The sequence below is a fragment of the Hesperophylax consimilis genome, chromosome 17 (assembly GCF_061612785.1).
Source record: "Hesperophylax consimilis isolate HC1 chromosome 17, BYU_Hcon_1.0, whole genome shotgun sequence".
Taxonomy (NCBI): Eukaryota; Metazoa; Arthropoda; class Insecta; order Trichoptera; family Limnephilidae; genus Hesperophylax; species Hesperophylax consimilis.
Window position 1 is genome coordinate 24862619 of NC_142852.1, and position 14100 is coordinate 24876718.

The 14100-nt window shown below is 33.1% G+C and overlaps 1 pseudogene; it reads left to right on the top strand.

Moving 5' to 3' along the window:
- Positions 1 to 3886: 3886 nt before the first annotated feature.
- On the top strand, positions 3887 to 6082 carry LOC149416324 (uncharacterized; annotated as a pseudogene).
- The last annotated feature ends 8018 nt before the right edge of the window (positions 6083 to 14100 follow it).

The following is a 14100-nucleotide window of genomic DNA, read 5'->3' on the forward strand; positions in this document are numbered from 1 at the left end:
GGGTTTCTATAAAATTCTTCTGGACCACTTTGATTGGGGTTAGAATATTTTAAACTGCTAATTAAAAATAATACATTTATTTATTTTTTATTAACGGTCATCGTCCAAATTACCAAATAATAACACGAATAAAGTAAAATGAAAAATATAGGAGAAGACAAAGGTACATGAAAGCAGAGGAATATGGTAGATATAATTATTATTATTATTATTGATCTTGATTATTGATCTTGACAATGAAGTGAAATCTGAAATATTAAAAATGCAACAACAAAAAATTCAACTACAAGACAAACTTATAGAAAAAAACGACCAACTGGTGGGAAACTTTGAAAAAATAATGAAAAGCGCATCAACACCATCCTATGCACAGGTATTATCAACAACCAAAGTCACTCCTCGAGAAGAAGAGAGATTCTCAATCATCATTTCGTCGACCAAAAATAATGCTAAAGCAGAAGAAATTGAAAAGATAATAAAAAAAGAAATAAATTTAAGCAACATAAAGATAGGAATAAATGGTTTGAGAAAAACAAAAGAAGAAAAAATAATAATATCATGCCCAAAAAAGGAATATGCAAATACCTTAACCGCCGAAATAAAAAAACTGAATACCGATTTGGTGGTAAATAAAATTGAAAAGAAAAGACCAAAAATAATAATAAAAGGATTAAAATCCAATCTTACTGAAGACGAAATAGTTTGCGGAATAATTACCCAGAACGAAGGAATTGAAGATGTTTACAAGGAAAGTGAAGACAACAAAATCACACTTATAACGGAGATAAAAAACACAAACATAAACGAAAAGCAGCGCCAGTTTACTAGCTACATCATGGAAACTAGTGGCAAAATGCGAAAAAGTCTCCTTGCACTCGGTAAACTAAATATACAGTTTCAACGAGTAAAAATTGAAGATTGCGATCCACTGACTCAATGTTTTCATTGCTGTATGTTCATGCATACGGCTAAAAGATGCCTACACCGAACCAGCCCTCCAATTTGCCCACACTGGATGGGCGATCACATCCTTTCAAAATGTCCGAGAAGAGAAAAAACAGTACCAGCATGTGTAAACTGCACCAGACAAAATTCTAAATATGGAGAAAAAAACACCACGGACCACGCAGCCAACAGTATTAGGTGCAACTATAGAAACAAAATGCTGAAAATTGCGAGGGATCGCATCGATTACGACTAATGATGCATATTATTAATTACAAGTGTAACGAAAACCTAAATAATATGCACAATAATTCAAAAAAATATTACGAAAAGCCCGCCCGCAAAGTGTTAACACGCAGTGATAATATACAAGCCAACACATATAATATTATAATTGCAAATGTGAAGTGTATTCCCAGCGCCAACATTATTGTTAATTTTATTACTACCTCAAAATGAACGACTTTATAATAAACGCAATAGATAATTCATATAAAATAGACGAAAGGATTTTTGACACGGTAAATAATACAAACGATTTTATAGATATAAAACCTACAGCCAGCCTAATAATAATACACATGAACGTTAGATCTTTGGAAAAAAATTTCGAAGAATTTCTAATAACTATTAAACAATTAAATAGACTTGACTGTATAATATTATCAGAAACGCATTCATCGAGTGAAATTAATTATAATATACCGGGTTACTCGTACTATGCAACAAAATATAAAATTAACAGAAATAGCGGCGTCGCCATATTTGTATCAAATATTTACGCTGTCACAAGTGTAAATGAAATTATGGTGAATAATGTCAATTTATTAAACTTGGAGATAAATTTTATGAATTATTCATTTAATATCATTGCTATTTATCGGACACACTTTTCTGCTATAACCACATACATAGAAGAATTAAAAAATATATTACAACATCATAGAAACAAAAAAACAATACTCATCGGAGATATTAACTTAAATATCGCTAATGACTACTCCTCTAACGATAAAGATAACTATTTAAATATGTTAGCAGAATTAAATTACATTTCATGTATAAATTCAAACACCAGAAACATTATCGGACAACGACCATCTTGTATAGATCACATATTCACAAACACCAAAGATATACAAAATATATCATCTGCGGTAATTAAAACAGCTGTAACGGATCATTTTGCATGTATATTTAAATATGACTACAAACATCAAAACCTCTCATTACCAACCACAACGGCCGTTAATAATACTAATAAATACAACTATAGTATTAATATAAATTCTCTCACTAAAATATTAAGTAACGAAAAAGAATGGGAAGAAATATATCAATGTAACGATGTAGAAGAATGCTGCAAAATATTTGATAAAAAACTGAGTTTTCACATAAATGCTTGTAGAAATATTAAATCTACCAAAACATCTTCAAAACTAAAGCCAATCAAACCATGGATAACTCACGGATTAATCATCTCAATTAGACACAAAGAAACACTCTACAAACAATATACAAAACAACCGGAAAATATAACTTTACAAAAACATTTCAAAACTTATAAAAAAAAACTTACATATCTAATAAAAAACACAAAGGATGACTACTACAAACAAAAACTTGAATTATCTGGAAATGACAGTAAAAGGATTTGGTCCATCATAAATGAAATTGTCGATAAAAAACATTTAAAAAATAAAACAATCAACAATGTAAATCATAATGATTCAAAAATCTGCTGTAAAGATAAACCTCTAGAAGCCGCAAATGTATTTAACATTTTTTTTGCTAATGTAGGAAAAAACCTCGCTAAAAAAATCCAACAAGGCCTTACCCCAAATGACCCAAATACTACAGTAAATAATTAGCATAAATTTGAATTATTTCAACCAACAACACCAGAAGAAATTGAACAAATTATTACAGGTATGAAAGGAGGTTCTGCCCCTGGTTTTGATGGGGTCACAATACAAACACTGAAATGTATAAAATCTCAAGTATCAAAACCATTAACTCATATAATCAATACAAGTTTTCAAAGCGGAGTTTTTCCATCCATGTACAAACAATCTGTAATTATACCAATATTTAAAACCGGCAATCCGGAAGAACCAACCAATTACCGCCCTATTTCTTTACTATCAAACATTGCAAAAATATTTGAAAAAACTGCCAAAAAAAGAATAACTCAGTTCATAAAGATTAATAATATAATTCACGAAAACCAGTTTGGATTCATGGAAAACAAAAGCACAAAAGACGCCATTGCTAAATTATCTAGTACCATACAAGACGCTTTAGACAAATCATTAAAATGTGTTGGTATTTTTGTTGATCTCCAAAAAGCCTTCGACAGCATATCTCATGTCAAACTAATACAACAATTAAAGATCGTAGGTTTTAATGACACAGCATTAAGTTGGCTAAAAAGTTATCTTCACCAAAGAACACAAGTTGTAAAAATTAATCACGCATCTAGTCTACCACTCACAAGTGATTTTGGGATACCACAAGGTACTGTTTTGGGTCCTTTACTTTTTATCATGTACGTAAACGATATTTTCAAACAAAACCTCAGTGGAACAGTTATATCTTACGCAGATGATACAATTATCATAATTAAGGGTAATGACTGGAAAATTGTAAATGAAAATGCAAATAATGACATCCAAATCCTAAAAAACTGGTTCGATACAAATCTACTTACAATTAACGCAAAAAAACAGTTTATATACCATTCACAATAGGGTAAACGGTACTATCTCTGGCACCCCCCCATTGATTGGCACTCCTGAATTGAAACAGTAATATTAGTGGCTACGGCGAGAAATATTTCCCAATTTTAGACGTATTGTGTTCCCACACTATCCTATTTTAAGATGGGCATAATTTATTTCATACACAGGCCAACATTTTTCAACTGTCAACTGATCCGTGGACGCGGGTAGTGCTCATCACGTTTTATCAAAATTTCTTATTGTTTTCATAAGGTAAGTCTTCCATTATATTGATAATTATTTCAAGTTTTTACAAGATATTGATATATTTTAGAGTATTGTGTTGTAAATAAAGGCCAAAGGTGAGTTTCTTTGCTATCCTTATTTAGTTTAAGCGCCTGGATAAGATAATTGCCAGGTGCCAATGATTGTGTGTTACATTTGTATGGAGGTCTATTCATTGGCATGCATGTCAATCACTGTACTTTCATATAATAATTGATAAATTGTGTTTTTTTAGACAATTGATATGTAGTTTTGCTTAAATTCAGAAGTTAAATTTAGAACATACATTTGTTTAATTAAAGTATTATTATTAGCAGTGCCAATCACTATAACCTGCGCATGCCAATCACTATACTGATAGGTGTGCCAATATTTACACTGCCAATGATACACACTAAAGTTTACACCATTAATTGATTTAAAATTATTTATTAAAGTTAGTTTTGTTTGTGTTTTTTACAGATATCAAATTAAAATGCCTAAAGTTCCTGCTGATTTAAAGTATTTCAAAAAATACAAGGAGAACGACATTCAGAAGGCTTTAGATGCTGTGAAAAGTGGTATGTCGAAAAAAGCCGCTTCTAAACAATTCAACAATCCACGGTCTACTATTCAATTTAGATTAAGTGAAAAATATGTTAAGACAAGACCCGGACCAGCAACAGTTTTAGCAGAAGAATAAGAGTCTATCCTCGTTCGGTGGATTAGTACAAGCAGTCAGAAAGGTTTCCCACGAAGAAAAGAAGATATTCTGGAGAGCGTGCGATATTTTCTCAGTAAAAATTCTCGACCAAATGCATTTATTAACAACAACCCTGGGGAAGGATGGTATAAATTATTTTTACGGAGACATCCTGAAATTTGTACCCGAACTGCTGAGGCAGTAACTTCAGCGAGCTCGGTTGTTTCAGAAACAAACATAAGACGCTGGTTTCAACAAATCTACGACTACTTACATGAAAACGATTTAACTGAAATATTAAATGATCCAAAACGTATATTTAACGGTGACGAAACTAATTTAAAGTTATGTCCCAAAAATTCTATGGTTCTGGCTATGAAGCGTACAAGGAATGTTTACGAAGTAGAACACGCACCAAGTAAATCATGTCTAACAGTAATGTTTACTTTGTCAGCTTATGGTGAGATAACTCCACCAATGGTAATTTTTCCTCTAAAAAGAATGCGACAAGACATCATTCGATCTATACCAAGCGAATGGGGAATAGGATTGTCTGAAAATGGATGGATGAAAGGGGACATCTTCATTTCATAAATAAAAAAATGTCCTTCATCCGCATCTGTGTAGATTTATCGTTAAATTTCCTGTAATTTTGTTTCTCGATGGTCACAAGAGTCACACAACTTTTGAATTAAGTCAGCTGTGTCAAGAATTGGGTATAATATTAATAGCTTTATATCCAAATGCAACCCGTATTCTGCAGCCTGCTGATGTTTCTGCATTTAAACCAATGAAAAATGCATGGAAAAGGGCCGTTTTGGAATGGAGAAGAACTAACGTTTCAAAATTTCTTACTAAAACTGACTTCGGTCCGATCCTTAAGATTGTTTTGGAAAAATTTATTAACAAGACTGTTGTAGTTAATGGTTTTAAAGCTTGTGGACTTTTCACTTGGAATCCAAATGCATTGGACTATTCCAAATGTTTGGGGAAATCTAACCATCCTCTCACTCGATTAACCTCACCATCACAAAAACCACAAGAAAATACAAATTTATTGAACTAAGAAGACTTTAAAAGGATTGTTGGTGATGAAAAAATTAAAATATTTGAGAAACACTAATTTGACAATGAATCATCAGATTTTTTAACACTGTTTACGATTTTTAAAAAATTAAATGATAAAATAAACAAGAATGGTTCGACTTCAACACAATTTCATTCCAAAACTTCTTGTAACGTCGTGCAAAAACCTACAAAATTACAAATAATTACTCTTCCTGAAAAGGAAAAATCAATAGGAAAGGAAAATGAACCATCAACATCGAATAATATTTTCCAAACCAACAGTGCAAGCGTACATAAATCTGTTGAACCTAAAATAAAAATCATTTCATGCGTGACACTCAAAAAACCATTTAAAATTATAGTTAAAAACCCGTTTCTGGAAATGACAATAATATTCAAAGTCTACCAGATGACACAAAAAATCTTTAGGAAAGCGAAATTATTGAAGTTTTGCTAAAAGAAGATTGAAATTTCTTAAAAGAAGTACGTAATACCCACCTACCGCAGTTTTTTTAATATTTGAAAAATATAATTTTTTAGTAAAATCTATCCTCTTTGTGAACTGTATCCTCTTTCAATAAAGTTTACTGAAAAAAAAAGTTTTCTTTACAAAAATAATATATAACACAAAGTGCCAATGATTATACTTCTTGCAATGCCAATTAATGTATCGTGGGTGCCAATGATTGTACTTTTTATATGTTTGCGATTTGATTCACTATAGTGAAAAACGCAAGCAAAATTAAAGACAGGCAACATTAAAAATGTGCACTCAATTGTTGAACAAGTCAACTGTAATAAATATATTTTTAAAAACTTGCAATGATAACACAAAATCGGGTATCAAGTTGGAAGTTTACCATAAAGTGCCAACCATTGTACTCCTTACCCTAAATAAATTCAAAACTAACCCCAACATTCATATAATAATACACAACAAAAAATGTAACAAAGATGTTTGTAATAAATCATGTACCATACTAAACCAAACAACTGAAATAAAATACCTCGGTGTAATTGTAGACCAACATATGAAATGGAACAGACACATATGTGAACTTGTTAAACGCATTAGAAAATGTATCTATATATTCATTAGATTAAGAAATGTTCTCAAGCTAAACAACCTGAAAAAAGTCTATTACGCACTAGTCCAATCATTACTTTAGTATGGAATCATTGGGTGGGGAGGTGCATATGAAAAATTTTTAAGCTCTGTTAAAGTGGTACAAAAACTAATTATCAAAGTAATTTTGAAAAAAAAACCAACTTTCTCTTCAGCATCATTGTTCAAAATTTTTGAAGTACCAAAAATTGAAGACCTCTATAAAAAAGATGCAATATTACAAATATATAAAGAAACTGTAGTAAAAAAACTTAAATTTAACTCATCCTTAAGGCATAATTTTAACATCCAAATTCCTCTATTTTCAACACAACAAATGCACAATAACTACATTTACAAAGGCATAAGATATTTTAATACTCTTCACGAAGAAGTGAAAAAAATACCAGATTTTATTTTATTCAAAAAGAAGGTCAAATTTATCTTTAAAAAAAATTAATATCACCTATCAAATGTTATAACTTCAATTCATGTTACAACCAAAATTAACGTCACAATCCTCTTTTAAGTTTATATTTATTGTACTGTATTTATGTTAATTACTGATATAAACATGAAATAATTGTCAAATAACTCCTACGCCAAGCTCAAGAGCTAGCACTCTTCATTGGAGTAGAAATTCAATAACTTATGTTTTACACTATTACCTATTATTACCTAATTTTATGTACAATGTAACAATGTTATAAGTTAAACAATTAAAAAAATAAAATAATAATAATAATAATATTAGAAATTAAAGTGACAAGTCGAATCAAGTCAAGAATACGCCGTGGGTCAGGACCACAGGACACTTAATATTCCGTCACTTGTTTAGCGACTGGCAAAATCATTTAGACTTATCCCAAAAAAGTTAAGGTTTTGACTTGAGTTGACCAGTCTACACATTCTGGACAATGGTGAATAATATCCATAATTTGTCGAATGATGGTTGAGGAAGAGCAGTTCATTATTTCTGAGTCTTTGCGAGGGGATATTAAAGGGAATGAGTTGCAGTAGCGTAGGTAAATCAATAAAACCATTTATAATTTTGAAGAAGCAAATGAGGTCATTTCTTTCCCGACGGACTTCCAAAGGAGAGAGGTTTAGAGTTCGTTCAATTTCATCATATGAGTATTTACCTTTTTCTAAACCTAGCCTCCTAGCAATCCCTCTTAAGAACCGATGTTGAACAGATTAAAAGCGTCGAATGTGGACAGCATAAAAAGGAGACCAAATAACACAAGCATATTCAAGATGGGGGCGAACCAAGGAGCAGTAAAGAGTTCTAAGGGTATTTACGTTTTTAAGTCCGAAGTGATTCTAGTGATGAAACCAAGTAGTTTGAGCGATTTATTAACGATTGCAGTTATGTGATCCCGAAAAGAAAGCTTGCTATCAAGAGAGACACCAAGGTCTTTAATAGATGTAACAGTTGCTAAGCAAATATTATTAAGGTTGTATTCGAAGACAATCGGATTTTTTGATCTATAGAAGGACATAATTTTGCATTTATCGACATTTAGTTTCAAGCAAGTAATTTTACACCAATCATTGAAAGAGTTGATATTCGATTGGAAAAGAAGGCAGTCATCGTGATTTTTTATTATCTTTAGAATCTTATTGTCGTCCGCAAAAAGCCAAAAGCGTGCATGAGAAAAAATACTAATAATGTCGTTTATAAACAAGTTAAAAAGAAGCGGTTCTAGATGTGCTCCTTGAGGTACGCCGGATGTTACTTCAATAATAGTAGACACAAAGTTGTTTAATTTAACTCTTTGTTTTCTATTGCTTAAATAAGAATTAAAGAATGATAGTAAGGGGTTTCTAATACCGATAGCATATAGTTTGGCCATAAGGATTGAGTGGTTTACTTTGTCGAAAGCTTTAGAGAAGTCGGTATATAGAACATCTATTTGTGAGTTATCTTCTAGACCATTGACGATGGAATTGGTAAAGGATAGTAAGTTAGTAGTAGTAGATTTAGCAGATCTAAATCCATGCTGTTCCTCGATCAGTACATTTTTAAAGATAGGTGTGATTTTCTTCGTGATTATTGACTCAAATATTTTTGGAATATGGGATAATATCGATATGGGTCTATAGTTTTCTACGTTCGACTTATTGCCTAATTTGAAAATAGGTCTGATATAAGAAACTTTCCAGGAGTCTGGAAAAGTGGCAGATGATATTGACAAGTTATATAACAAACAAATTGGCTTAGATATAGTAAATTTACATTCCTTCAGTAATATTTCTGGAACATCATCAGGACCAGTGCTTGTTTTGATGGGGAGATTTTTTAAGGAGTTAAAGACATCTATAAGTGTGATTTGGCAATTATTTAAATCAATAGTATTAGTATAGTTGAGTGGAGGGATAGTGCACGAGGTATCAGAATAGACGGAGGAGAAGTGTTCAGCGAAAAGGTTAGCAATGTCGAGACCGATTGAAAAATGAAAAAAAAAATGAATTGAAATTAATGAATACTGGAATTAAAGCCTACCTTGTTATGGAACTCCATAAACTAAAGTAAAAGTCAGTTTTGGGCCATTTTGTGAAGTTTTATGTATAAAAAAATTTACATATTTTATGAGATTACAAAAAAATTGTTTTCAATTTCGCACAAATCATTATAAATGAAATAAAAACTTTCGCATCTCTTGTGCGATAAGTTTAGGGATATATTACCCATTCTATGTGTTTAGTATAATTTCCTTTCGATCTTCCACATATAAGACAAGAAGTTGTAGATGGGGAAGACTCGTTGCCCTCTACCGCAGCTGGCAATTTTGCCTTCTATTTAACTCTGCTGCTGCGTCAGCGATCTTGGTAAGTTCTTCAAATCAGTGGTCACCAAACCAACTAATTCTGTTGAATTTAACTAGGCTGGTGTGGGGAGACCCTTTGACCTCTCCAAATGGTCTCATCGGTCTTGACCCATCGCCTTGCGCCACAACGGGAGGGATAGATCATTCGTCCGTCACTTCTGGACACATTGATCCTAGATTAGAAAAATAATAATAAATAGAAAAAAATATTTATACCATTTATAATTAAATTGATATCTTTAATAACCCAGTTAAACACTTAAAAAAGTCGAACCTTTTTTTATTGATTTTTTACAATGCTTGAAAAAAATGTGACCTTACCGGGGTACCCCGTTCTGAGGTCACAATTAATCACATAAAGCTGATAATGTGATGAAGCCCTGTAAAAGTTTATTAAAGACAATCGAAAAACGTTTCCCATCCGTCGACTTTTCTGGCTGAATGGGTCGTCTTGAACTTTTTGATGGCTGGGGAAGATGCATGACGTCACTGAAGTGATTGTATTTTAGATTCTGGAGTTTAGTAGCACATCCACGTCTCATCCCCCGTCAAGATATAGTACAGAAAAGGTTCGCCCTTCTGTGCAAAATGATCCAGAATTTCACGCGGATCTTATACGGACGTGAGGTGGCGGGAGCGCACGATGACATCTCTATCGGAAGAATTTACTGTGACTGAAAACAATGGCCGACAAACATGCGGGACCGAACACACTTACTGTTAAACACCAGGTGCGCCAATTTCTAAACTTGGATGATCTTCGTAATAATATAAAATATAACGCGAAGGTATCGGAAATAAGGTAAAATTTAAAAAGAAATCAGGGACACCCAACTATATTGCGTCGATCAGGTGAACCAGATAGTTGAGTATGTTGAGACAGCAGAATACGTGTTTGAGATTATCTTTCCCTTTACTATATACCTACCCGAAACCTGGGCATGAGGACACACTTACAACATGTGTATAAAGAGTTTTTATTTTTATAAATTGTTTTTAATTAACAGAAAATAATATGTAAGCATGGGAGATAATTCGAGAGCAAAAACTATGGAGTTCCTCAAGGATCCTTACTGGGGCAACTCATATTCCAAATGTACAAAAATGATATTTGTCAATTGACTAAATGACAAAATCTTCTTATACGCAGATGACACTGCGATAGTTTACGAAAGCAAAAACTCTGAAATTTTATTAGAACAATCTTAAATCGACCTCAATATATTGAAAAACTGGCTTATTAAAAATATCCTATCAGATATCCTGATATATAGGTTAATATCTAATAAAAACGGTTAAATGATCTTAAGGTCACCTAAAAAAATGACGTCGTTACATAAACAATTACAAACAGAAGGAATAAACCTACATATTCCAGATGTGAAATATAACTGGGCCTGCAAAGTGACAAACACTTTACCTTTAAACAGCACATAGAAAAGCTGAAATAAAAAACATTCAACTAATTGATGTATTTGGTAGAATCTCTAATCTTCAACCAACAGAAGTAAAGATGGGCTCATACTTTAGCTTAATACAGTCCCACCCAAATTAACTGATATAAATATGAAGAAACACACACATTACTAACCTTACCGATTAGCAAATAATACATAATAAAATTATTAATAAAACTCATCAACTATAACACACATGCCCCCACAAAAATACTATACAAAGAAATTAACTAATTAAAAATTAGAAAATTGTATGAATAAACGAGAAACATATGACTTTTAAACTATTAAATACAAAGTGTACCAGTACATACGAATAAAATATTTATAAAAACGTCACAAGAACACGAACACTATATTAGACAATATAGTAAGTTGTACACAAATACAGTAATGACTGAAAGTAGTAAGAGAAGCATAGGTCATGAGGGTTTTAATATTAACATCCCTATAAGAACATGAATAATTAGTAACACAATAGTTACCAATCATAAAAAAATTTCTTCACCATGATTCAGCACGTGTTTCATCAGGTTGTGGTTTCTAAAACATTTTTTTTTATTTGAAATATAGACATATTACAGATTTACAGAAGAAAAGAATATGGTTCTAAAAACTCAATCACAATAAAATGTTTTTTTTTCACGTTACTACACAATTCAATACAGAAAGAAAGTTTCTCGTATTTGAGTAGGGGAGTAGTGCCATCACAGTATACATAAGGTAAAGAAAAGAAAGAAAGATTTTATTTATAAAATAAGAAAAAAAAAGTTAATATAGTATGAAAACAAAAGTAGCATAGCGCCCTTTGTGGCAGCTGGACGCGTCATGCCGTCTCCAACCGCTTTGTGTTTTTTAGTATTTTCAAGGGAAACGAGGCAATATCCCTTTGAAGTTATTTTAAAAATCAGTGAATCAACATTTTAAATTAACTTACCAATTAGTAATCAGAACTTAATAGTAATGTGACTAGAGTGCAGTGTTTCAAAAATGAATAATCGAAAATTGTGCTAAAAATATACTAAATTCAATGAAGTTGAACTTGGGACGAGAATCGGTAACTGTAGGTACGCCAGATGTTTTCAATGTTATTCTTGGAAACTCTGAAAGCCCTAACAAGTGCCCAAGCTGATTTATTATCCCGTCCGCCGCCTATTATTTCGGAACAATGCACCACTAACATAATCACCAGAAACAAGTGTACAAGGAGATGGACTTTCCGAATGTCACAGTGGTGCTGCCAAGGTCTGGAATCCATGAGAGGACATTGTGTCAGCGCTCTATTAGCAGCAGACACATACCTGGAAGGATGACGAACCTCGTGTTGGCACTGTTGGTGGACGCGGTGGACTCTCTCGCTGCAGCAGCTGGTCCAGTTTCCTCACCACCTAGGATTCTTGCTGCAGAGTCTCCATCCTCTACCTTCGTCGAATGTCACAGCGGTGCTGCCAAGGTCTGGAATCCATGAGAGGACATTGTGTCAGCGCTCTATTAGCAGCAGACACATACCAAGACGGATGACGAACCTCGTGCTGGCACTGTTGGTGGACGCGGTGGACTCTCTCGCTGCAGCAGCTGGTCCAGTTTCCTCACCACCTAGGATTCTTGCTGCAGAGTCTCCATCCTCTACCTTCGTCGAATGTCACAGCGGTGCTGCCAAGGTCTGGAATCCATGAGAGGACATTGTGTCAGCGCTCTATTAGCAGCAGACACATACCTGGAAGGATGACGAACCTCGTGCTGGCACTGTTGGTGGACGCGGTGGACTCTCTCGCTGCAGCAGCTGGTCCAGTTTCCTCACCACCTAGGATTCTTGCTGCAGAGTCTCCATCCTCTACCTTCGTCGAATGTCACAGCGGTGCTGCCAAGGTCTGGAATCCATGAGAGGACATTGTGTCAGCGCTCTATTAGCAGCAGACACATACCTGGAAGGATGACGAACCTCGTGCTGGCACTGTTGGTGGACGCGGTGGACTCTCTCGCTGCAGCAGCTGGTCCAGTTTCCTCACCACCTAGGATTCTTGCTGCAGAGTCTCCATCCTCTACCTTCGTCGAATGTCACAGCGGTGCTGCCAAGGTCTGGAATCCATGAGAGGACATTGTGTCAGCGCTCTATTAGCAGCAGACACATACCTGGAAGGATGACGAACCTCGTGCTGGCACTGTTGGTGGACGCGATGGACTCTCTCGCTGCAGCAGCTGGTCCAGTTTCCTCACCACATAGGATTCTTGCAGCAGATTCTCCATCTCCGTGTCACCTGTTTCTGTACTTCATTTTATTTAACTTAATTTCAATTTGTAATATTTATATATTTTTTTGTAATTCTATTTTTGTAAATCTGCATTAACTGTACAGCGCCCCTGAGGTGATATTTCGCAAAAACGGCGCTATAAAAATCATCCAATAAATAAATAAATAAAAGTGTAGATAATGAAATAGACCAATATAGCAGTTACCAAATTAGATAGATAGGAAATGTAAAAAATTTAAGAATATGGATGTTGTAAAATAAATATAATTTTATAAAATTTCGATTAAATAAGTAGGTGGTAGGTGGTAAGTACATGGAGTTATTCTATTCAGTTGGAATAAAGCAGAGCTGATAATATTTTTTTTTTTTTATTTTATTTTTTTTTTATTGAAACATATAAACAAGGTTACAATTTTTTTTAACAATATAAACACCAATATATCAATCACTCTCCTAATAAAGCAGCTGCTTGTGTTTAGGAGAGGACAACAAAAATATTTTAACATTTGTTTAAATTAAACAAAAAATATTAGTAATAAAACAAAAAATAACACAAAAAATAACAATAAAAGTAATAAAAATATAGGTTAGTTAATAAATGATTCAAAGAATTTAAAAGGCAAAAACATATTTCTAAACAATAAGTAAAGTTATGAGGTGGTACAAGAGTATTTTAATTTTTTTTTTTTTTATATTTTTCGTAGTTTTCTTCCGATCGTATATCAAGGGGTAATTTATTAAATAATTTTACACCC